Here is a 26,622-nt window from a genome sequence, read left to right as displayed (position 1 = left end):
CGCAAACTTTTAAAATAAGTGCTGCCACATTTGCAGAGGCGCTAACAAAATAATTATTAGGTCATGCTTGTCAGCTTTGCAAAAGCTCTATTGTGTGCTGGATTGTACAGAGATTTGTAAGGACATCCTTGATTTCAGTCACTGCGGTGATGATTATCCACCCGTGAAAGAGACATCAGTAAATCCAGCAAGGCTGCTGTTTGCTTTGAAGTGAACAGAGTACCTAATTACCCTTATTTACAGGACGCTTCGGAATAAAGCATTATATTATCTTGCTGTGACAGATTTACTTGCCTAATAAATGTGATCATTAGGATTTTCACTCCTCCAGCTATGCCGTGTGGATATTACTGCTTTGCTGGCAATCAGATACACGCAAAAATACATCTTTGAAGTAAAGGGCAGAGAACCCCATCGTGAGTTATTATGGATGTGCTGGTGGAATTTATAGAGTGTTATTGACGCCTGCAAACCCACAGGGATGCCACAGACACACATACAGATTAACGCACCAACAAAAAAAGCAATAAATAAATAAATAAAGCCCCAAAACAAATGTACTGTATAATCACCCTCAGAAAGCATTTTTTTCCCTGGCTGAGCCTGATGGCTGCTTCTGTGTGCACAGCAAATAAATGTGGCAGGTAGATAATGTGGCACACAGTGATGAAACACAATTGCTCCTGTTAAGTTACTGTACTGCCTGTCCCTACAGGCATGCTTTTGCTATATTGATGGGCAAATGAACAGAGTTTGATTTGACTAGAGAGGATTCTATGAATTCAATTTTGATTTAAATAGCACAGCCCACGCCAGATGACTTTCAGTGGGAAGCAGGAAATTGGCTTGGGCTAAATTGAGTTGTGCTTGTTATGATGAATGCTCAGCAGCATATCAATTTGGAATGAATTTATCATCACACAGAGTGCTTATTACAGAAACTCTGAGGTAATGCATAACCCCTCTGCAGGAACAAACACCTTTATAATCTGTTTATTCAGTCAAACATGCGTTTGTCCGCAATCCTCCGATGAATCGTTTGGCTGAACCTGTGCAGTTTGGATGCTAACTTGATGAACTTTTCCTCTTTCTGCTGTTATTCTGAGACCCAATTAGACGCACATATCCCACACAACGCTGCGGTTGGAGGCCAAAGTGCGCCTGTTTGTCCAAAGGGAAGAGACGTGGGAGAAACACATAGTGGTTTTACCCGCCAACACGCTGCACTGGGCACGGCGCATATCAATACAAGCAGTAACTAATAACACTGGCTGCAGGTATGTCTCTGAACATCAGAGGGAGACGAGTGCAAAGGTTGTTTCATCTTTTATAGATCCTGTTTGAAACCAGCAATTGCCTCAAAGAAAGACTGAGTGAAGAACCGAAGCCAGTGTGTGAGTTTGTGGGTTTTTGCGTGTATAATCATGCATGTGTACAGTTCATGAGTGTATAATCGGCCCCAGCAGTGTAACTGTCTGTTTGCAACAATCTTGCCTTGTCTTTGAAATTGTTTATGTGGGCCCAGATCCCTACGGTCGGATAAGCACGGGGCTGTAGAGTTCCCTGTGGAGGTCAACCTCTCTGAAGCCCCCCCTCCCTCATTTGCGATTGCCCTATGTGATATCACCCAGCAGGCCTGTGAACACAGGCCTAATGTTCTGGATGGATTGTGTCATGAAAGAGGACAATTATCAGGCAGTGAGCGAGGTCTCCCAGGGTTATGGCTTTAGTCAGATTATTTATTTTATGTAGTTTTTGAAGCAGGAGCTTTAAAGTTTAACAGCCCTAGGGTTCCTTGGTTTTTATTTTTTATTTTTTTGGAGCCCTGGCTGTGTGTATTTGTGCGAGGGTGTATTGCTGGGAATAGGGTTTTTGATGATCTAATTGGCTATTACTGGGTGTTTTCGGGCAATAACATTGTGCTCTTTTGTTTTGTTTTAAGGTGTAGTATATGTGATTTTGAATCGACTTCATGCGAGGCCTTTCTACACCCTTCAGCATGTTGGCCATAGCAGCTGCTCTGTACCAGAGAAATACAGAATTGCACAGAGGACTGTATGCTGCCCTGAATGCAAGTTTAGCTTAATGAGAAAACTATTTCTTTATCACAGAGGATTTTAACAAATTACATACACTTGTAAAATCAGAATGAAACGCACTGATCTTCATTTTTACTCTTAGTTTTTTGTGTGTGGATTAAGCAAACACATCAAGTGTTAACACAAGTGTTAATCAGAGGGCTTTAGAGATGCTTTGACTCCTACCTGTAGATGTTTAATGCATGTATAGATAGAAATGAAAATAGTTTTGACACTGCCGTCTAATTCTTGGGGTAAAAGCATTATTTCAGGGTTTTAGAACGTGTTTTTAGACTGGCGTGGTAAACAATCTGGGTATCAGGATACTTGATGATCCAATTTAAAACAGATCAGCATTTAGGAGGGATTCTAGTAACGTATGGAAATAGGGTAAGAGTCAAATTTCCTTTGTTCAAGTGGTTATCGCTGAGGTTGACAGTCAGAGCACAAATAAAATGATTTGTGCCACATGGGATTCGATTAAGACTAAGCTCTGTGCCTACACTGAAGTCAACAGGAAAAGGGTGAAGGAACAAACAGCCCTGAATACTATTAATTGTATATCGTACTGTGCAAAAGTCTTGATTCTCACCGCCCTTCCTTTCTTTAAATTTTGCTTTCAAAAAGCCACACTTTCTTGTAATAGTTCTCCAGGATGCTTTTTCACTTATTTTAAAGTCTAATCCTAGTACCTGACACTTTTCAGCTATTTAACACTGACCTGAATAACAGAGTTTGACAACAGATGGACAGTATCTAGAAGTCATGTCCTTAAGAAATAGGAAACAAATCCAGTAAAGGACCTGAGAGATGCATCTGACTCTTTAGCTGATCCGTCTACTGTTCGTCAGAAATGGTCTCAGTGGAAAAGTGACTGTCAAGAAGTCACAAAGTAATGAAAAAGGGTGAAAAGAATATAGTATGACAAAGTAGAAGTGTGGGATCATCCAAAGAAGAGCTTTGAATGTCCTTGGAGCCTGGAGAACTGTTCCTGAGGAAAGTTCAGACTGTTCTGAAGAACAAATGTGGTCTTATCAATTTTCTGGTGCATTAGATGCATGCTCAGTTGGATCAGGATTTGGGGAGTTTAAAGGTGAGTATTTATTGGCTTCCCCAAAGTGTGCCTGAGCAGTTTTTGTGGTACAGCAGTGTGCACTGACCTGTTGCTGGAGGATGCTGCCTTGCAGGGTTGCTGGTCTGTAAACATGGTTAGGTGAATGCCTGGGCTTAAGGTTTCCCAGCAGAACACTGCATTGTAATAACTTGACCAATGTCAACTTTACTTCACCTGTCAGTGATTTCAATGCTGTGGCTAGTTGGTGCACAGAGGAGGTGTGTGCAGGATTCATGGGTTTGTCCATAATCAAAACTTAGCCTGTAAGACTGTTTAGTGTGCAGGACTCTTATTAACTGACCGATAACTGCAGAGATCATGTCAGACTTAAAGAGCACGGCGTGACAAGAGCACCATTACACTCTGAAACCTACTTTTTTGGACATTTTGTCAAGATGAATTTTCACTGAATACCCACAGTGGAAAATACAAATACACGTATCTAGTCATGCAAGGAAAACAATGGACTATATGAGGCATGTTAGCAGTTTTAAAAGTCAGGTAGCTTACTTTAAGTTGGCAATCTTTGTAAATATATTTGAGGTTTGTTATTATCTTTGCCATCAATAGCTCTGCAGACATGAATTCAGCAACAATATCAATATTCATTGTTTTCATGTAAAATATTTTCTTCTGTCCAGCTAATTTTAATCTGATCTTAGTGACCCCTTCCAAGAATGTGCTAAATCCTGCAGTCAATGCAGTGCAAGCCATGCTGTTGTTTGAAAGCCCCTAAAGAGAGGAGATCATATTCATTTGCTGAAGATTTAATGCCTAGGAATCCATGCTTTTATCCGTGTAATATCCTATTCTGTTGTGTCAGAGGATGTAAAAGGCTTTTTGTAACAAAATATTACCTCTGCAGGATATCTGTGCCTTGTGTGTTTCTCAGGCAGAACGAGCTAGCTTAGAGTGTGTGCTTTTATACGCCTTGTGGCGCGCTTCAGGCCATGAGCTAAACTGCTGGGTGCCGAAGAGTAGGAAAAATTTGTGTGTATACGCATGCTCAATTCAGTGTTTGTGAATGAGCTCGAATCTTTGAAGTTAAGTTTAAACGCTGAGCCATATGACCTCATTGGAGATTCACAGGTTCATAGTTTCTGCAGATCCTACATTACAGCAGCTACTTGTGCATGACCAATAATACTACTTCCTGTGCAATCAGCTCCACCGGCTTGCCAGCGAGTGGCCCCACGTCTCCCGCAATTACATCCTCCCTCTGTAATCTGTACTTCCACCCAAATGAGACCAGCCTGAGTAATTTGCGTGAAGATTCGCCAAATTAAGAAATATAATGGGTGAGAATCCGGTCCGTTTTCCTGGTTATTGAATAGAGCAGCGCCAAAAGCGATGCTCCTGTTGTACCCTATTGTTTCTTGTGGCTAATCACATTCATGTCCTAACGCTCTGAGCACAAGCTTCTCCCAAATGGAAAACAAAGGTGGTCATGACAATCTGTAATATTAATCTGATTGGGTTAACATTGTCTCTGGGGCTGCTCGAGCTTGACTTCCTTGCTACCTGTGGCTGTGTTTTAATCCAATTCCACTAATTGCATATTCAAAATCAGGACTCTGCCACCTTCCCCCACTTTTACACATAACTCCTAATAGAACAGCCTGTATTTCACATGAACACTCACAAATTTGTAAATAATTACTATCACATGGAGGGAAATAATAGGCGGCCCCAATTCAAATTCACTTGCTCGAGGCAGTGTGGTAATCACGGAGGAGAGCGGGACAGGGAGAGTATGGGATATGGGGTAAGGAGAGAGAGGAAGGTAATCACATCGTATAACAACCACAGAGTCTGACAGTTTGAAAAGAAAAAGAGTTCAGACTGAATAATGAGCAACTTTGTACATAGTACTTATGACTATATGTGCTACATCATTTGTCAGTAACAACTGTGTGTTCTTGCTTTAAACCTCCTGTTACACATAGTTAAAACCAACTTGGCAAAATCTAATGGATCCATTGTTCGTTTATGGATGGCTCCTTACAAATACGCAGGTATTTCAGTAGCTACGGGGCTATATTTGTTACTTAAAAGCAAACAACACATGCATTCTGGGAAGTCGGTGATGGATTGGATGTGTTATCTGCCTATTAGCACAACAGCCCATTATCAATGTGCCCAGGTTACCGCGCTAGCTGTAAAGCAATAAAGACAGCCTGATTCCAGCCACCGCTGAGTAGGAGTTCAGTGGCTGCCTGCGTCCTATCACTTTCAAATGAGCACCACAAATCACTTCAGCGGGATGCCTGCACCAGTAATGTGGCCATCAGCATATGAAAATACTGTATGTATGGGAGACCATCCAATTTGCTGCCAGCAGATAGAAGGAAGAAACCCGCAGTGTGCTGAATGATTGTTAGATGGCTGGCTGCTGTGCATGCATGCAGTTTGTGTGTATGCATGACCCTGTATGTGGAAAGTCTTGTTTCCAGGGCTGTTAATACCAGCAGAACAACACGCTACTCCATGTAAGCCACGTAGACAACTTTTGCTAAATACATCAGAAAACAGGCATCATTTGTCGCATTAATAGGCAAATCATTTTTTTTCCAGGAAGAATCACAGCGTAACAAGACAACCAGCGGAAAAGTTGGGCTCCTTCGGTGTCTCTGTTCATGTACAATTTGTTTTTCTGGTGTGTGTCTGTGTGTGTGCATGTGTCTGCGGAAACATGCCCGCCAGCTTGTGATGATGGTGATGATGTGTTTGTGTGCACTTCAGTGCGTGTGGCTCATATTGTGTGCAAAAAAAAAAAGAAAACGCAGTCCAATTGTCACAAGGGTGTTTTGTGTGCACTTTGTTCTCCGTGCTGATCCTGTCCCCGACAGAAAATAATTACAGCCTGTTGTTGCGAGCAGTGGAAGGACAACATAGAAACCAGCCTCGTTTTGCCGCTTCAGAGGACGTCACATCACCCAGGAAGAAGAGGACAACAGCAAGAGAGTGAGATAGATGAGAATGCTAATTACTCCACCTTTTATTGGACATCTGTCAAACAGACCACTTCACAGCAAACTAAAATGTTGTGTGCAAAACACGCCTCTCGCAGCTTCTTCCTCCAAACAGCTGGAATATTAAGGCTAGTAAAAAAAAGGAAAAGAGAAAAAAATCAGACAACACAGTGTTGGAGACAATGCTGCCTCTTTTATAAGGATTTATTACAAACACGCTCGCATACACACCAACAGACAGCGCCGACCCCCCTCTCGAGCCCTCAACCCAAGGATTTACATATTGCACACTCAGACATGCATACACACTCATTAGGAGAGGGGGCTCGTGCGTGCTATATGCTAGATGATGGTAGATGATACCCACCCTCTTGACAAGAGATCTAAGAGAGATCCCGGTGTAAGAGAAAGCAGCGTTGAAGGCTCCTAATATCTTTGATAGCATCGTTATGGTAATGATCGGGCGTGATGTAAAATTCATGAAGTGTACCTAGCATTTGAGGATTGCCAATACTTGTTCTGCTGGCGGATAGGAGGAGGATACAGAAAACATGTTAGAGAAGTCGTGCATGCAGATGTTGTTATGTTTTGCCCTAATTGTTTTTCGACAGTTAAGTGCAGCTAAATGACTTTCATGTGTTGGCATGTGTGCGCAACAAGGGAATTGCTTTTTACCTTTTCTTTCAGCTGTCTGGCAGCGTGCTTGTTGGAACAAAACATTACCTTCCTAATTACTGCTACCATTAGACCTGTTAATTTGCCCAGTCAAACAATCCAGACAGAAATTGTATAAAAATACCAACAATAGAAATATTGTGATTTCCCAGTGAACATCTGAGCGCAGCCAAACACACGAAAATGCAAAAACAATCAGAAAGGGGTCTGCAGCGGAAACCTGGACCGTTCTGTCACTTCAAAAAAGTCTCCGCATCAACTCGTCCATCACTGACAGTTATGGGTTTGGACTCTCTGTGATAGTCATTGCATACATGCGTGTTTGTGAATGCGCGTGTGTGCGCGTGCCTCTCTGAGGAGTGTCTTTCAAACAAATTTCCATTGAGGACTCATCAGTAGGAGGTCCAGGTCCATTGGAGATGGCGTATTCACTCTGAAATCACACAGCTAACCAGGACTGTCAGCCAATCAGGATGTTTTTGATTTTTCTTGAAATCCACGCTCAGTTCAGATTAACCTGGACTCCGACACAGACATCAGAATGGGGAGTGATTAGATGACTGTGGATGTTCACATCTGGGGAACAATTAGCCCGGATGCACAGCCGAGCTGGAGTGAACAGAAGTGACAGTGCTGCCAGATTTGACAAGTGACTTGAGCTGTTCCAAATTTAGAGCCATTGAAGTTACAGCAGGGGTGAAATCGGGTCAAAGACACGTGAAACGAAAAAGGGTCACTTTGCCTTGGGAACCACTGTCAGCTCATAGGAGCACATAAAAGAACTGTAATAAATGTAAATGCCAAATTTGTTGTGGTTTGGAAGTGGAAAAAAAAAATACTCCTGCTGACTGCTAAGTTTGGTCGTTTTGACAATGCAGGGTATGATTTCCCCAAAGGTAGCACTTTACATACAGTGTCCAGTTCTCTAAGCATCTGTCAGATTTTTGATCAGCTAGAAGAAATGTGCACATCATCCGACATTTATGGATGCAGCTGACTTAAGCCTGTTCAGTCTGTCTTGGGGAGAACTCCATATGATACATTTCCAGGTTCTGCTTATTGAGGATGACGTGGGAACAATGGAAGGACTTTCAAATCCTGAAGGGTAGAACAGTCCTAGCAGAGATGGTCTCAAAAGACCTTTAAATTGTTTCTTTAACCTGAACTTAGACATTTTTAATTCACTCAACTGGAGTCATACAGTGGAAAAAACAAAGCTGCAGCGGCTTCTAATAGCTAAAGTGTCACACAAAAATATTTTGTTCCATGCTTTCTTTTTGAAGAACAGCTAGTTGATATGAAAGTTGGGAAAACAAAAAGAAGTGGTATCCTTTCAGAAAATGGACATTGGTGAGTTACCAGTGATGAAGTGACAAGGATGCCAGTCAGCTGGATGTTTGATGAAGTCGATTGAATGAGAGGATGTGAGCAGAGAGAGAAAACACTCTTTGAAGTACATTATTTGATGACATGCTGTCTTCATTAGTGAATGTATGAAAGAGAGTCAGCATTGTTCTTCAAGATCGTCCAAAAACTTTAACAATACAAATTAGAATCTGCGACACCCCACCCCCCCACCCCCTCGAACTCTCCTGCTGCCTGCTAATTACTTCTCAGCAGTTTTTGCCCGAGGGAGGGGTCAAACCTGAAGAGCAAACAGATAAAATCTTGAACATGTGACATGTAAAGATTTGAAACTTGAACAACACTGTCTTCTTTTTTATGTATGTGGTGGATATACAGTGTGTACTCCATGCTGAATTATAGAGCCTTGCACATCAGCCACACACATGACTGCAGATAATCATCACCTGTGGCCCACTCTTAAGAGGGACGAGCAGAAATAAAGTTTCTATAATAATTTGTATTTCTAAAATAACATGCCATAACTGAATACCAACCACAAGTTGCCATCAATGTATTCACTGCAGTGTGAATGTGGGTAATAAAAAGCACTTAGATGTAGAAAAAAGGTGCTGTGAATGCCATGTTGTGTAAAGTGCTGTGAGTGCTCAAGTGGAGTAGAAAAGCATTGTATAAGAAACAGTCTGTTTAGCATTTACAGTTGTAGTTCGAACGCAAAGGTTATTAGCACTTTAGTGTTTTTGGTTTAAGTGGTAAAATTATCATGATCACTTAGCAGCTAAAGAGTTTCTTACAAGTTCTTATAATAAAGCACAAAATATAGATAAATGCTATTCAACTAATCTATCTATCTATCTATCTATCTATCTATCTATCTATCTATCTATCTATCTATCTATCTATCTATCTATCTATCTATCTATCTATCTATCTGAGAAGTACCAAGGGCTCACAGAAGATTTGGAGGGTGAAGGTAACAGTGGTCCCAGTGGTAATTGGAGCACTAGTTGAGGTGACTCCCATGCCAGGCGAGTGTCTCCAGCAGATCCCGGAAACAACATCGGGATCTGTCCAGAAAGTGCATCTTTTATATATATGTATATATATATATATATATATATATATATATATATATATATTTACATATATATATATATATATATATATATATATATATATATATATATATGTAAATATATATATATAAAACCCATAAAGTTATTTTTTTCAGGAGGACAGAATTTACATTAGCTGAAGATCACATAAGCCTGATGAACTTTTTGTACAGAATGCTCATTAAGACATAACACTGCCCTTGGGGTAAAAATATAATAATTACTTGCTCACAAGCCTATGGCAAAATTCAGGAGATGAAATTTGCTCGAACAGAATTGTCTACAGTGACCAGAATTTCAAGTAACAGTTCAGCGTTTTAGGAAATGTGCTTATTTCCTGAGAAGCTACGACTCCCAGCCTGTAAATATACAGTTACTGCATTAGCAAACACCTAGCATAGCTTTGTACAAAGCCAAGAAAATCCATAATGACCTTACAAATAAAGCTTACAAATTAACACATTGCGTCTTTTTAAATTTCAGCGATAGATTTACTAAGGCATTCTACAATTGGAGGACAATTGATTATTAATATTTTTATCAAAATGATAAAAATGGTCCCTTATTTTATAATTTTCTCTTACATATTTAGGAAAAACAATTAGCAAACTACAAAAAATGGATTTGTCCAGTTTGAGCATCGAAGACATATTTTAGTTGTTGTGTGCTATCTTTGTGGCAACCCTGTTACTAATACTCTAGAACCTGAAAAAATACATTAAAAAATATTGTTTAATAAATTAACGATGATTAAGTTAAAGCTTCATACTGAATACTCATCCAGCTCTGGATAAGGCTTAAATTGTCACACTTTTTTTTTTTTTTTAGAAATCTCATAATTTATTTTTAAATGATGTAATTATTATTACATTCAAACTATTTTTAAATTAGTTTGAATGTTAACATAAACATTCAAACTAATAAAGACCATATATTAAACAGATTATTTTTTTAAAATATAATATGGTAACAGGATTAAAATTAGAGCAACGTGGTTTCACAGGGACATCAGGGTTAAATGAATATATTACCTTTATTTGGAGATTATGACATAAATGCAACAAGGAAAATTCTCAGGTCCACAGAAACATCTAATAATTTATATGATTGTAACATATGTTTGTAAAGTTGCCAGGCTTGCTTGTAACAGCGTTTTCTCAGAAAAGATGTGATTTGTGGAGTGTAATAAACTGCGAAGGTCAAGGATAAATGCAAAGGAAAGAAACTGTTACACTCGTCTTCTTTTACTAATGTTGGCAAAAGTGTTGCATTGTTTGGAGTGACGCACTCAAACAAATAATACAAAAAATACAAAATACAACAAAGAGTTTAAACATGGTGTTAGCACACAACATGATCTTCGGGGCTAAATAGGTTTTGGGAGCAAAGCTACATTGTGGGACTAAACTTGCAGTGCATAATTGAATGAAAATGAATGAATGAAAACAAAACAGAAAAAGTGTATTTCTAACTTATCTTAACTTTTACATTTGACATGCAGTTTGGTAATCAAGAAGTTGGAGCAAGAGAAAAATTTTGGGGCGCTCTTGAGAGTTATTTTGTATTTTATTTATATTTAAGAAACACTTTTTGAACAACGAGGTTTACATTTTATCTTAGAGCAAGTGCAATCTACACAACAAATGTATGTTTTTGTATTTTGTCCACGGATTATTTTCAAGTTCGCAGGTCAAGCATTTGTACAATAACCTTACGATCTACAGACAGATCCATGCTAACTGTTTTCCTCACGCTAAGTTAAGCTAGCTTTTGGCTGTTGCAAGTCATGTGCATACAGACCTGATGCAAAAAATATGCTTTTGACTGCGTTTGTGTGCAGTGGGATTAAACTGTGTACAGAGGCTACAGCAAATAAGCATGCTTTGCATTGTAGCTTATTCCCCAGTTTAAATTCATTGCTTTCTTAATGTTGTTACTTCTCGTCTCTTCGTGCTTTGCTGTCACCTTAACTGCGCCCCACCCCCACCCCCTCTCCTCTGCATCACTTTGACCTGGTGGGGTCCAGCTGTGTCTGCTTCCACACCTGGGCACTATTTTACCCTCATCCTTCCCACTGTGGAAACACGTTGACTGACAGCTGCACTTCAAAGATCTGCTCCCTCTCTTGCACTCATGGTTATCATATGTTGTTGGGAGATGGAGAGAAGGAGCGAGAAGGAGAGAGAGAGAGAGAGGGGGAACTAGTCTCAGGCAGCCGGATTGTGTTGTGGGGCCAATTTAGATGATTGGCCTTGAAATGCAAGCTGAAACGGGCTTCCCTGTGTTCCTTTAAAGTGACCCGTGCCCGGCAGTGTAATGTAAAATTATCCTTGCCTTGTTTGTGTTGTGTCAGATGTGGTGACTGGCAGAAACTGTTAGTAATTGTCTAAGTGCTCCGGTGTGTCAAAGCTGTCCGTCACTCATCCCAGCCCCCTCCTCCTTAGTTCTGCTTCTTCGGCTTCTCATAATATTTTCACTGAGGACAAACTACTTTCAGTGATGGACTTGTCACATCGGCGCTTTGGCTAGGAAAAATATTTTACCTTGGGAAGAACACACAGCCGACTGACATGTGTTCCCGCTTTTTGGGTGAGAAAAAAATGAGAGAGCCATACGTGTTCTTTCTTTTGTTCTTTGATACTTCTACAAATTCAAGACTATGAGCACTTCTTGTCATAACTCATTGAAGTTGAAGCTAACCTGAAATGTGACATTATGAAAATACATTCCTGACTGTATCAGCTGTAAAAGAATGGACACGCGTACATACTCTCTTATGTATACACTTTAAATGGAAACTACTGAGCGAACATCTGAGCAGCGGGAGATCATGAAAAGACAAGAAGACAAAGTTTCGCTGGGTTTGGTTTCACCGCTTGGAAATTATTTAAAGGCGTTCAAACACGTCGGCATGCACCGCAAAGAGTACACATACATGCAACGCACAAAGGCCCCGCAGTGTAGACACAGAACATTCAGGTGTATCTAATTAAGTGCGTGAAGTGTAAATGGCTGTGGTTATAAAGGTTCCTGTTAATCAGCTGTTTATTCAGGGAGACAGATTGAGTTTATTTTACAGTTTTTGGAACACAGTGGTGATGTTTTCCTGGAGTCACATCAGATGATTAAATCGCCTTGACTTCTATTTTTCTTGTTTTAAAAAACCATTCAGTTCGTTTCAAAAAGTCGCACTGACCAGGCCCATTACACTCACCAGCCAATCGCATGGCAGCAACTCAGTTGTTGTAGGGATGTAGACATGGTCGAGACGACCTGCTGAAGTTCAAACTGAGCTGTCAGGTGACTGACTGGGATTTTCCCACAAAACAACATCTGGGGTTTACAGAGAATGATCTGAAAAATAGAAACTATCCAGTGAGTGCTGGCAGAAATGTCCTGTTGATGCCAGAGGTCATGCTTCAAGTTGATAGGAAGGCAACCGTAACTCAAATTGTCACTCGTGGTGGTGGTGTTTTTTTCCTGGCACACTTTGGTCTCTTCATTTCCCCTCTAAGTCATAAAGCTCAAATAATCTCAAACTGATTTCTTGAACATGACAATGAACCTCACTGTACTCAAATGGCCTCTATAGTCACCATGGGGGATGTGCTGGGATGAACTAATTCAATTTCAATTCAGTTTAATTTATAAAATGCCAAATCGCAACAAGGTGCTTTATTTTGTAAGGTAAAGACCTACAATAATACAGAGAAAACCACAACAATCAGATGAGCAAGCAACATGGCACATGGCAGGTCCGTGGCCTGGGGGTTGGGTCGTTTGGTACTGGGCCGCGAGATTGAGGCTCGGGTGTGAAATTTATGGTTTTGAGGGTTTTTAGCGGTTTTTAGCGTTATTTTTTGAAATCGTTTTTATCATTAACTCGGTTTCCCGGGGTCTTTTCCTGTGTGTTATGAGTAAATCTTTTTTTGGTACCGGTACTGGTTTTATTTTGTTGTATTTATCTGCGACACCTTAAAGGCTGGTCTGTGAATATATTTTTGGACATGGTGGTCCGTGGCGCAAAAAGGTTGGAGACCGTTGTGATAGATGACAGTACTTCGTGATTCCTGGTTCCTAGTGGACTGAATCAAGATAACTTAACTTAACTTAACTCAATAATCGGAACAAAGTGAAGCTTGGGGGTAATTTTGTTATGTTTTTTTTGTGATTTGTGGTTTTATGTGATGATCTCACCAGTCCAGCGGTCACCATCCTTGAACTGCTATCACAACAATTCATATAACCTCAGTGTCATGTTCAGTGGTATAAGTTCATGACTTCAGGCCTGCAAAAAATTACACAAAATTCATGTTAATTTGAAGTTACTAAGGCTGTTGGGGTTTGCTGATGGAAATGGGCTCATGGAGTCACAACAATAGGTTGAATAAGAAATGTACATTTCCTTTTTGGATTCGTTTTTCATCAGACTTTCACATATATGAGAGTTCAGCCTGTAAAAGTTACTAAAGTCTTTTCTCTCAAACAGTCAGATGAGGGTGACTCCTCTGGCTGCAAAAAGAGGTCTGACTATATTAAAGAAGATCCATGTGGTTATTGATGTATGGCATCAGTAAAAACCTTCCTGGTGACTGTATGTTCTCAAAGTTCTCACGTTTCAAGTCTTATTGGTATCATGTGGATGAAAATACAAAATAAGACAATAAGTCAGGGGATTCTTTAGTGCATGGATGACTTTTGGATGAAAGGTCGCTACTATATCAGCGTGCAGTGTCCTCGATCAGTCAGTTCCATAACTTGCTCATCACAAATGCAAGACAGAAACAGCCAAAATGTTCAGTATGAAGTTGTAAATAGCATGAGTGGATCCATCTTTCCATCTTTGCCCAAAATGCATTTTTAAATCTAAATTTTTCTTTCCTCTTTAAATGGTTTGTGAAATGTTTGTTTACATAAAATCGCAGCTTGTTTTCCAATTTATTGCTTCCTAATTATGCCAAAGCCCAACACACACACGCATAAATATATATCCTAAATAATTTCTCTTTCTCATTTCTGTATTTTCTGTCTTTTCCTATCCCCACATGCTGGAGAGTCACTGGGCTCAGGATGCAGGAGTCCTGCAAAGTCACAGCATAGTCACCCCCCCTCGCCCTTCCCATCCCTTCCTGTTCAAACACACCTTCCCTGCCTTCCTCTAGGGAGGAGAAAAATCATTCGTTATTTTAATGGGTGTCAAATATGTTTTCCAAATCTACTAAAAGGTTATCGTTGTTACACATGGACAAGTGCTTATATCTGAATCAATGTTAACTTTGTTACTTGGGAAATTTACTGCTTTCCCGGCCGACCACGGTGCACAAACTTAATCGGCATGTTTTCACAAAGTGCAGCTTGAGGGTGATTTATATGGCTGAGGTGACTGACTGCTCTTTGATAGAGCGGGAGAAAAACATACATCCGAGGAGTGCGATGAAGGCATAAATAACGCTCCCTGTATTTTCATTTGAATGTCTGACACATGAAGATTATGTATTGTTAGTGTTAGAACGGCAGGGGGGTTGGGAATCGGGGGCAGTTGGTGGCAAATGTGGTAATATAAATGAATGACATATGACTCTGAAGACAACCTCTGGTGGTTTACACAGCCAGAAACTGATTTAGCCCAACCTCAGACCACATCCTACCCTCTGGATCTCTCCTCACCTGACACCGTGGAGGTCTTGCCCTCCTTACAAGCATCACTGTGAGATGGATTTATGAGTAAAAAAAAGCAAAACAAAACACATGTATTTAAAAAAGACTAAGAAAGAAAAAGACACAGAGAAAGGCAAAGAAAGAACCAGAGCACTGCTGTTCCTCCAGTGCCCGAGCGTCACTATTTGTCTTGGGTGAGTTAGCTTTATCTAATAAAGTGTCTCTGTATTAAGATGGATACTTCAAACGCTCTTTTGTCTCTATAATCACAGAGCAGGGAGGCAGAACTCACACATTCCTCGCTCAATTTATTATTAATAAGTACATCACTGGGAGAAAGATATCCTGGGGACCAAAACACCCGCAGAGCGTAACATTCATCAAACGTAAACGAATATCACAATACACAGGATACAGAGGCTCCAATAACAGATAATTGATGAGAAAGGTCTTTGGGTGCACTGGATCACTGTTGATGGTTATCATTATACAACATCATTTTATAGTTTACAACAAATGATGAACTGGTTGTTGAAGGGAAACATTTTCGCTGCCTTGTGTGTGCAATTAAGAGGAATGTTTGCGGGACTGGGGTCAGTCCGCGCTCTCGTGATTAAGCTGTGGTTAGCGGCATAACTGCATCCTCTCAATACTTATGTTTTCTCGCAAGACCTTAATCTATTGCAACCGCAGCAATTACCCTTCTGACAGGATAACAAAACACAAACACAAACAACACGATCACATCTAAGGCATTTTTTTTAATAACCCCTTCATCTTCTGCGGGATGAGACTTTGAATTCTGTTTTCTTTTTAAGATGCTAAATAAAATCTCAGCTGAAATATGCAAAATAAAACTCAGCAAACTCAAAAGATAATTCAGGGAGATGTTTTTGCTTACATTTGTAAGTGATAATGAGGCTCGAGTCTGCGTCTGACAACAGCGAGGCACTGTTTCAGATGACAGATGGGACCCACTCGGTGACTTACAGAATAAGCCACTCCCCACCCCGCTGCACAACCTGTGCTCCGGTGTTGGGTTTCCAGCAGTCAGTAGCAGCTCTGACACATGTAGCTATAGGTCCCCTCATGTCTGAGGGCAGGAATTCAATCAATAAAGCTCACCCCTCAACGAGATATACCGTGTTACAGCACAGGAACGGAGTGAGGAGTGGGAGCCATCTGCTCCCCCTGTCACATGTCAATCTGTGCAGCTAATGTCCAACATATTGGGTCATCACTCATATAGCTTAAACCACCTTCACTGGCTTTATGTAATGAAGCTGTAACTCAATTGCCATTAGTTTACCAAATCAGCTTGCATCTGTCTGCCTGCCCTCAGGGACCAGAGATTGTTGATGAGTCATTTTCACTTTTCAAGCTATGCGTTAGTACTTCTTTGCCGAGGTGCTGTTAATGTTAGCCAAATAATCTTGTATCTCTCACTTTCTGCTGTATTTTACTGAAGACATTATGGCTGAGTAGTCATTTCTCTGATAGTTTTTTGAAGTTTGCCTGAGGGGTATGCTACAAAGTGCAACACAGTCAGGATTCCTTTGCCTTAGCTGGCTTGATATAACCTAAAACCCAGTTGGAGATAACAGGCGATTCTCTGCTCTGGGCTCTGTGCACATTCACACAGGTAGAGTGAGTGGTGTGCTAGCACTTTGAGAAAGCACCAATCCATTTACCACTGACCCTCATGCTTGAAATCTGATGACAAAATTTACATCACTTGCACCCAGGCACACTTGCAGAACACACCTACCTAACATACCTTTTCCCATCAAAGAGGTGCATTTGCTAATTATCGGCAGGTGGAGAATTAAAACAGCAAAAAGGCAGCGTAATTCCAAATCTGATGACTTTCCCCCCCCCGTGGGGCCTCTGAGCATACTTGCTTTTAAAGAGCTTCTACACAATCAGCACTGCTTATGAAGTGACTACAGTAATCAAATGCTAGACAACCTCAGAGTGCCTTAGAGTGAACCACCCACATAATGAGAGCATCATTAGCCGCAGCCTTGCTTGATCGGTAGATGTCTAACAGCTAGGAAGGTGTTGGGGCTGTATTTTTTTTTTAAGTCCTATTTTTGACTGATATGAAGTATTGCACAGAGCGACTTTACAACAGGAGTGTCATTCTGTTTCTTAGAGGCTGTAAGTAATTTTTTGACATTTCCAAAGACGTGACATTCAGTGGAAAATGCCGAAAATGAGCAAGACCTGATTTATGAGCAGAAAAGCAGATTCCGTAATAACATTGCACTGAAAGATGGGTTTCAAACACAACCTGTCATGAAAGCCAGAACTAAAACAGACCTGAGCACAACATTACGTCCTGAATGAAGTGCAGCGGACTGTCTCAGTGTCCCAGTTCAGTGGGACAATTCATCATTCGGGGGTATAATAAGGTTGCTATTGTTTCAGTGGTCTGCATAATTCTGCTCTCATAAGAATATGAATACTTCCCCATCTGTTTGGTATTAGCTTTCAAACCCACACTTAGCTGCAAACCCACAGCCATGTGAGACATTTACTGTTTAATTAAAAAAAAAAAGAAAGAAAGGGAAAAGTCAGAATAAAATTATACTGCTATAAAAGAGTCTTGCCAACAATAACATTATCGTTTGACACGCAGCATGTCAAAAAAAAAAAAACTGCTTCATATCACAGTTAAGAGAACCGACCTTTGAAGAAAGCGTGCGTGTGCACGTGTGTGCGTGAACCAACTGATTTTAAAGCTTCAAAGATCGCTTTTAGGATACCACAAAAGAATAACCTCTGACACCCAAACAAACAAACACAAGCCACATTTAAATAGCACAAGTTGGAAAAGTCTGAAAGCGCGCTTCTCTGGTGTGTGCGCTGCACACTGTACATGTGTGTCATAAAGAGCAGGGACATGTCTGTTATGTGCAGTTTGATTAAAGCATGATGGCTGGTGTCCAATCTGCTTTCCAGGGGAGTGCTGTGACAGCCAGCAGCTCGTCTACCTGCTGCCTCCTCTGCGTGTTAGGTGATTTACGGCTGACTCCCTCCGTTTATGTACTGCCTTATTTTCATTTCTACCCCGCTGAGTGCCAGGTTCAGAACTCCTGAAGAAATATTATGCTTTGCTGACAAAATACAGTGACAGCCATCACCCAGCCTTAAAAGAGTGCCAGAGTGTTTAACAGTACGAGAGCCTGGGAGACAAGGCGAGGTTGAAGGCATCTGTAAGCGCGCGGCCCATTGAAACAACCATTTGATCTAAACCAGCTCTGATTGGGTGGAATGATGTTTACAGCCGAGTTAGAATCCACTTTCAATTAAAAAAATGACACGGGGGGAAAGGGGAGGTCTGTAAAACAGACGGTAAAATTTATTGAACAACTTTTACAAGGGTCTTGTCTGAGAAACATGTGGCGCACAAATGAAATGTTTGTTTCGACAGACGGCTTCGCCTGCAGACGAGCAGGTAACTTGACGCCAGGGACTTTTTCATTAACCCCGAGTTCAAACCCTGCTGCCGTTCCAGGCTTTTGTGGGAAAGCAACAATTTGATGTAAACGGGATGAATATAAATACCACTGTTGTTCAAGCGCCGCCATGTTTCCTATTCATTCCAGCCTGTTTTCTCCTTTACAAGAACTACTCTGAGCTGTAATGAGGTGTTGTAGCGTCCCGAGGCGTTATCATTTGCCGCATTATTATTTCAAAAGCTCAGACAACAGCACAGTCTCTGATGTAATTCTCATGCATATGGAAGGTGTTCCAGTGACTTGATATCCTGGTTTTGGAGGAGTAGGGGACCCCCACACACACTAAATAAAATGAGTGATCACAAACCTAATGAGGCAAACGAGTGTTTCGAGCAGTTGAGACCAGGTGTCAGATGGACATACTGCTGTCTGTAATTAGCCCCTAGCTACATAGATCATTGCTTGTTTTTATTTAGATTCCAGCTATGAAACATAATCATGAATTAAAGGCTCCAAAAAAAGGGAAAAAAAATCCACCCACCTCCTTGCATCTGAGACGACTATAAATAAAAATTGTCATTGTAACCTAATCAAATTATGAGACGTATTTTGGTTAGGCTGTCACTTGTTTGACGCTCTCAGTCTCTCTCTCCCTCTCCTTCTTTTTCTCAGCAGGCGAGGCAAAGCAAAGTGAATCCCCTGAGGTCCTCTCATCTCTCTTCAGGAGCTGCCGACTCTCTTCTCTTTATGGCACACCCAGAAGGATTAAGCGCAAATGGCATTCACATGATTTCAATAAGCTCAGGGAGACAAGAACCAGCCTTTCAGCGCATTAGCTTTTTGCTGCAGAGGACACAAAGCAGATGCAGAACAACTGCGGGAGGGAGACGCACGGTTTATAATGATCATAATAATAGACCGGTCTGGCACTGCTAAAATGAAATTCCACTGTCCCCCCCCCACCACCACCACAGAAAAAGAAAGAAAAAGGCTCAGTGAGTGATGATGTCATCAGTAATGGACCAGATTAGGTTAGACGTGAACCTGAGGTGACACTGTCGTAAAAGCTGACCCCTCCACCACAGGCAACGCCAGAGACGGGGCCTTTTAAAACAGCAGTCAAAAGAGGTCTTTTTGGAGGCAGTTGACATATGTCAAAGGTCACCCTAAGTATTTGTAAAAGCAGGATCCAGGACCCGGATGTAAACAAAGGGGTCTCCCTTGGCTGCCAAAAATTCAAACGCATGATTGGATGGTTTTTCATTATTAATGACGGTCGACGGAGCATTGGAACAGAACTATGACTGAATGATGAATGGTTAAAGCTGCTGTTATCAGCTATTTTTACAATAAGAGTGAAGCAAATGACTGCATGTGCTGTTTTTCTTTGCTTCAGAGCTCTCTATCATTTATCAGCTCATTGCTTTGGTTGTTGATTCAACTTTACTTACCATCTCATCAATGATGTTTTTAGAACGACACACAAGTTACGATAAACCCACTCCATACCCACATCCAGCTCAAAACCAAAATTGGCAGCTAGTTCTTGAAGCAAGCCAACTTCTTGGAAAGTTGTGTTATTGTTCTCGTTAGTGCAAAATGCACCGAACCAAAAAATCACTTACACCACTTGCTATTTGTTGACGGAAGCCAAGTGCATGTTATTCCCCTCTCACACTGTGGCTATATCTGTGGTCAATAGGGCACAGATTTAAATTCAGAGGTGGTGAACGACTGTTTTTGGTTTTTTTTGCCTGCGCCAACACAAATAAAAGATTAATGCTTTATAAATTTATGTCGGAGAGGAGCTTGGTGAACCCAGAGTAGCATTTAGCAGCTAAAGAGGCAAATACAATCCATCCAGATTTAGCAAACAGCTTTGCAGGCGCCAAAGATGATTATTTATAATATCAGCTTTAATCCTGGATACTTCATATACTTATTATTTAAAATGCATACTGCTTTATTAACAGCGCTTGGATTATTTTGGATATCAGTCAGACATTTGCTAAGATCCCAAGTCTTTTAGGGACATTAACCACTACTCCTTTTTACAAAGTTAGCCATCTGTTCTTATTAAGGTGACATGCTGCCAGTTTAACCAACTATCCAACTTAATCATTAATTTACTCTTACATGGTTTTAATGTGACATTTCTTGCAGTTGGGCACCAGGTTGACCAACATATTGGTCCACTCGTCTTTACAGAAACTCTCTGAATCCTTTAGGTTTCTTGGCTGCTGCTTGGGACTCCAAGCTTCAGCTCCACAGATTTTCTATAAGACTGCGGTCTGGAGCCCGGCTAGGCCACTCCATGACCTTAATGTGCTTCTTCTTTATCACTCCTTTCTTATCTTGGTGGTATGTTTTGAGTCATTGTCATGCTGGAAGACCCAACCATGACCCATCTTCAGTGTTCTGGCTGAAGAAGGTTTTCATCTAAGATTTTACAGTGTGTGACCCTCAGTGCAGTGAAGTCATCCTGTCCCCTTAGTAGAAAAACAGCCCCAAAGCATAATGTTTCCACTTGACTGTGGGGATGGTGACTGTTGGGTAATACTCAGCATTTCTCTCGCTCCAAACACGGTGAATCAAGCTGATGCCAAAGACTTCAATTTCCTCCGAATCATTTAGATGTTACCTGGCAAACTTAAGATGGGCCTCCTTGTTTACTGCGCTGTGCTGGTGTTTTTGTGACTGTGGTTCCAGCTGACTTCAGATCATTAACAAGCTCCTCTCATGATCATCCGCACCCCAGATCGAGAGCGACTGATGATCATATTATATTTCTTATATGTCTGAATAATCACACCAACAGTTGTCACCTTCTCACTAAGCATCCTGCTGATGGTCTTGTAGTGATTTCGAGCCTTGTGCAGGTCTACAGTCTTGTCCCTGACGTCCTTTGACAGCTCTTTGCTCTTGCCCATGGTGGGGGAGAGGCTCGATGAAAGAAACTCTGTAGACACGTGTGTTATATACACATAATGAGTTGAAATCAGAAGTGTCTGTCATTGATTGATTAATTACAATATGCAGGAGCCAGAATTCTGGCTGTGTTGTACAGGATTGGATACTATGTAACTTTCATATTCCGTTTTTTTTCTGGGTATTTTCCTGATATTTTATCTCTCTACATTAAAATGAAACTACCATAATAACTAAAGACTGTTAATTACTTTGTAAGTGAGCAAATTTATGAACTCAGGGGGATAAAATAATTATTTTCTTCAGTGTACCTGATGGTGTTCGTAATTAGACACCTTGCCCTGGACTTTTCCCTAAAGATTGCATTCAGAGAGCTTTTGGTTTTTTCTGTAACATAAATATCAACAGATACACTAAGAGAGAACACACAGCGACCCATTAAAGCAATTTCAACCATTAGCTTGTCAGTATGGCTTCCAACTTCTCCACTTATTTCACTCCTTTTCTTATTCTAGTTTTCATTATCGCCTGATGTCCTTTCTGGCTGTCTTGTTCTCCTTGTCTGCCTCTTTCTTTCCTTTCTCCCCTGTGAATGTGACTAATCGTTGAGCTCGGTGAAGGTAGAATGGCACTCGGTCCCCTCCTTCCTCCCCTTCCTCCCCTTCCTCCACCACTCTACACGCTCCACTCCTGCACTGTCAGTGATTTTTCATCGCCCTTGTTGGGGCTGTTTTATGCATTGTTTCCCTGATGCAGTGATTGATGTCAGGGGCTGGTAATCTGGGGGAATGAGAGGCTGGATGGTGGCCGCCGAGTCCCCCTCTGTCTCTGACACGTGTCGGCTGAGCCGCACACTGCTGTGCTGCGCTGGGGCCCCCTGTTTGGCCGCGGCCACTGCTGAGGCTGCTCGCTTCGCTCACTCAGCCAGTCCTCATTTCCATTTCAATCTCGAGCTCATGAATGCAAAAACTCTGGCCGAAAATTAATAACACCACGCAGGGGAAAAGTGGGCGCAAGGGAGAGAGAAGGAAAGACAGAGAGAGATGGAGAGGAGAGTAAAAAAGGAGAATGGGGAGCTGGGGTCTTTTTCACCCCTTTTGTTCCTCCAAAAGTGCCCCTTATTTTATTTCCCTCTCTCTTTCACCAGGATCCTCCAATGAATGGCATTACAGACAAAGCCATATCCAGAGTGACACAAATTTATTTCGGTTGCAGCGCCATAGTGTATTTCTACAGAACCAGGGGCGATTTGTCTGGGGACAATTTGGTTTCCATAAAGGATTTAAATGGTTTCTGTGGAGATAGTGGGGTGAAATTTAATTTGTTTCTCATTTACTACAGCAGGTATGAAAAGGAGAAAAATTGGACGGCTGATGGGCTAAAAATTGGTGCTGTCCCTCTGCTGTATCCCCAAAGGACCGAGGCCCTGCATCATATAGATTGAGTTCGACCCCCCCAGCCCTCCCAACCACAAGCCACGCCAACGCGCGCACGCACGCACGCACACACGCACACACACGCACGCACACACAGAGCCTTCCTCCACCCCGGAGAGAGCTGTAACCTTAAACCAACTTAAACAGTAACCTTTGGGGAGGCTGCCAATCACTCCTAAAACAACGTTTCCATCGATCGGCCTGTCTGCGTGATTTATGGGCTCATTTTACACTAATTGAGAATTAGAGGGCGGATTAGTGGGCCTCAACACTTCGGCCTGATATGCACTCTGAGCAGTGTAATCTGTCACGCTGGGATGTCCGACACTCTCTTACTCACAAAGGAGGGGAGGAGGGAGTAGAGTGAGGGGAGAGGAGGGGAGGGGGGTGGTGGTCCTTTCTAATTGAATTTCCAGATAACACGGAAATTAATTTGACACCAGTGAAATTTGACTACGACTCTGCCGCTGCGCTCTCCTGCTCCCCCATGGTGAAACCTACGTGTTTCCCCTCTTCCTCTCCTTCTTTCTTCCTCTCCCTTTATCTCTAATTTGTTCGTACTCACTCTGTTTCTGCTGTGCCTTGCAAACACTATTGATCCAAATCACTTTGAGTTGAGGGCTTTCTGAAGCATGGAATTCCTAAATCATATTTGTGCTCATATTAGGGCAGTTCATCTGCTGCTATCTTCAGCCAGATAAAGAATATTACCTTTCATTTTGTTTGACTGTGTTCAAATTATATATTTTTTCTCTTTCTTCTCTTTCTTTTCCCCCCCTGTTTTTATGGAGGGGAATCTCCTTTCCCGAGCCCTGCGAATGCATGCAGGCGAATGCCCAGAGTCAACAGTTGGAATTGAATTAGGGTCCCGGCTCGCCAGGTCCATTGTCTGGGTAATTTGTCCTATAAGTGGCAAAATGAAAGCACTCTCCACGGTTCTCTGAGCACCTGCTGTTGTGTCACTCATCACTGCAGATACAGAAAGTGAGAAGGAGGGAGAGAGAACAAGTGTCTCAAAGATCACATGTTCAATTGCTGCGCCATTATCAACTCAGATGTCGCTGCAGCTTCTTTTTTTTTGTCAAGCATGCGTAACGGCATCAGAATAATCCTCAGTTGCAAAACAGGGGAAAGGTCAAGTCTGAAAAATCTGTGTTGTTTACAACGCTTAATGACAAAATGGTCTTCCTGTGGAGTTTTCATTTGTGGTTCCAGCAGCTGAATTAAGGTGTATCTTGTATTCAAGCACCAGTAAAAGCACGATTGTGATGACTGGCTGCTCTCAGAGTCTTCCTGCATCTTCATTAGCTTGTACACGTGTGTCGGGTTGCAGCTTGCTGAGGCGGAGCTAACGTTAAATATTTGTTTATCGCTCGATTGTCGAATAAATAAAGAGTCATACCTTACAGAGGCAACGATTTTCAGATAAAATATTAATCTGCAGCTGCGATCAAAATTAGTGAAGCAATTCTCTTTGAAAGGTCAAGTTCTTTCAAATGCAAATATTCAGGTAAGTATCACGAGCGCTAAACCTTTTACCTTTACTATAAATTGCAAACCTCTTTTTTCTTTTTTGTAGCTCGCATTGTGTGGGAGTTAAGTTTGCTCGGGAGCTCTTTAGCAGGCTAAGAGATGCATTTATCTGCGTAATGAACTTTGGACGCTAGCTAACTTAATCCCAGTAATGCCTGCGAGAGTCAATTAGCGCAGCTAGATTCAGTGCAGTATTTATCTGATAGAGCAGACCTGGCAACTACACACACCAGAACACACGCACCATATTGACCATCTTCATCTTATCTTTCAGCTAATGGGACCACAGGGCCCATCATCAACTCCACTCTAAAATACAGTGTAAGGTTTTTTTTTTCTTCTCTTTTTGAAAAGCCTGTGGGGAGTTTTGAAATTGAGTAGCTGTTGATTTGCAGCACTAACAAGTCTTTTAAGAGTTGATTTTACTCTCCCCTGATCATTTCAGTTTATAATGGTATAAGTGTGTTAACCTGGATTCCCCCTCAATCAGTGCTTGCAGGATATTATCAGCGTGGCACACAGGTGACAGCATATTACAAGACCTGTAACAGATACCTCTGGGATCTTCATCTCCCTTATGACAGGGTCTACTATGTGGAGCAGGAGCCTGCATAGAGAATAATAAATGACAGGATTTGAAAAGACGAGGCCGTTAGCAGGCACGGTCATGGTCTACATTGCCCTTTTTGTCTCTCCAGGGACAAGTGCAAGTGTGCGTGTGTGTCTTTGTGCTCGCTTGACTGCGTGTGTGCGCTCCAGCTGTGCTTTCACACAGACCTGCTTAACTTTTGCAACAGCGTCAGTGGTGGCTATTGTCTTGTAGCAGGCGGCACACTGTGGGTTACAGAGGTCTCTATCTGCCTGCTTCCTCATTTCTTATTCAGACCCACAGGGACAGAAGGGAGAGTGGGTGGAGGGGGGGGGTGAGAAAGGAGAGAGAGAGAAGGGTTTGCAAGGGGGCGGAGGAGGAGGATAACTGAGAGGCTGATGGAGACTAGGTGACAGGTTGGAATGGGCCATCAATAGATCCATCAGGCGGGTAATTTGGAGCGCGCTTAACATACATCAGTAGAGTCGTAGGAGCTGGTATCTGTCTTGTCGTGGAATCACAGTAAATAAGAGTTAAAGATGGTGTCAGGCCTGACCTGACTGACCTCCCTGCACACACACACACACACACACACACACACCACTGACAGCACTGGAACAGAGAAGCATGGAGCATAACAAAGACATAACACTTAAATTAACAACATGTTCACATGCATTCTCACATACACACATTCAGACTTGCAAAAACATCCAATCTTAGCTTTAGAATAATACTCAGCATCTCATAAATAAAACTACTGACAACCGTGGTATAAAACAGCGGTGTTGTGCAAGAATATATTTGTGGTCAGGGAGATCTGATAGCTGAGCGGTAGAGTGCATACCATCCCACATGAAGTCAGAGGTTCAAATGCTGGCTGGCTGCTCCGTCTGCCTCATGTTTACACTTCCTTTCGCTGTAACTGTCTGATAAAGTCTTAAAATGCCTAAAATAAGCTTTTAGGCAATATTGCTTGAACTGAGTGAGTCCTTTTCATTTTGTGAAACTATATGACAGGCAAAATCTTAACTAGAAGAACAAATCCGCTCATTGACAAACAGGTTGGAGCGTCTCTCGATGACAGCTAGAAAACAAATGCTGCAGGTGCTTTGAAAACAGTGCATAGCACCAGAGGGCAGGCAGATGAGCCTCATCCCAGTGGAAGATGTGTCTCTCTCTTTGTGTAAACGTGCACTAGTGTGTGTGTCAGGGTGTTACAGCGGAGCATGTGACTATAAAAGTGAAACACCTTAGGCTAAGTGCTGTTCCTGCCACTCACACTCCCCACTAACCTTTCGAACACACACCATCCAGCCTTATAGGTGTCATCTCACATTTGGGGGTGACTCAGGGGTGACGCTTGATGACATTAAGAGATGAGTCATATACCAGCTTTTAATATATAGACACTTTTGATCACTTTTAGTGTCATTTTAGTACTTTTTTGCTAATTTTGGCTCTATTTACACTGCCGCTGTTCATACTTTTGCTATACATCGGTCACTTTTGAATGAAATTGTCTCCAGGGCTTGGTTTTATAGCTGTAACTCTTATTTTGCCATGAAGTGAAAAGTTAAAACCACAAGCCTCAGTCCACAAGGCATGATAATTTTCACTAGTGTGAGCTTGTTGCGAGAAATATATTTCCAGATATAATTCACTGAAAGTACGCACAGGAGGATTTTGGAACCG

The 26,622-nt window shown here is 41.6% G+C and overlaps 1 long non-coding RNA gene across 1 annotated transcript in view; it reads right to left on the bottom strand.

Moving 5' to 3' along the window:
• Positions 1–6,181: 6,181 nt before the first annotated feature.
• LOC112844113 (uncharacterized) overlaps positions 6,182–26,622 on the bottom strand; it is a 46,872-nt gene continuing 26,431 nt past the window's right edge. Inside the window, exon 4 of the long non-coding RNA XR_003216711.1 lies at positions 6,182–6,293. This is a non-coding gene — a long non-coding RNA (uncharacterized LOC112844113). The remainder of the gene's footprint in view (positions 6,294–26,622) is intronic.

The sequence above is a fragment of the Oreochromis niloticus genome, linkage group LG16 (genome assembly GCF_001858045.2).
Source record: "Oreochromis niloticus isolate F11D_XX linkage group LG16, O_niloticus_UMD_NMBU, whole genome shotgun sequence".
Classification (NCBI taxonomy): domain Eukaryota; kingdom Metazoa; phylum Chordata; class Actinopteri; order Cichliformes; family Cichlidae; genus Oreochromis; species Oreochromis niloticus.
The sequence above is the reverse complement of the archived record's forward strand: the minus strand, read 5'-3'. Positions and strand labels throughout refer to the sequence as shown.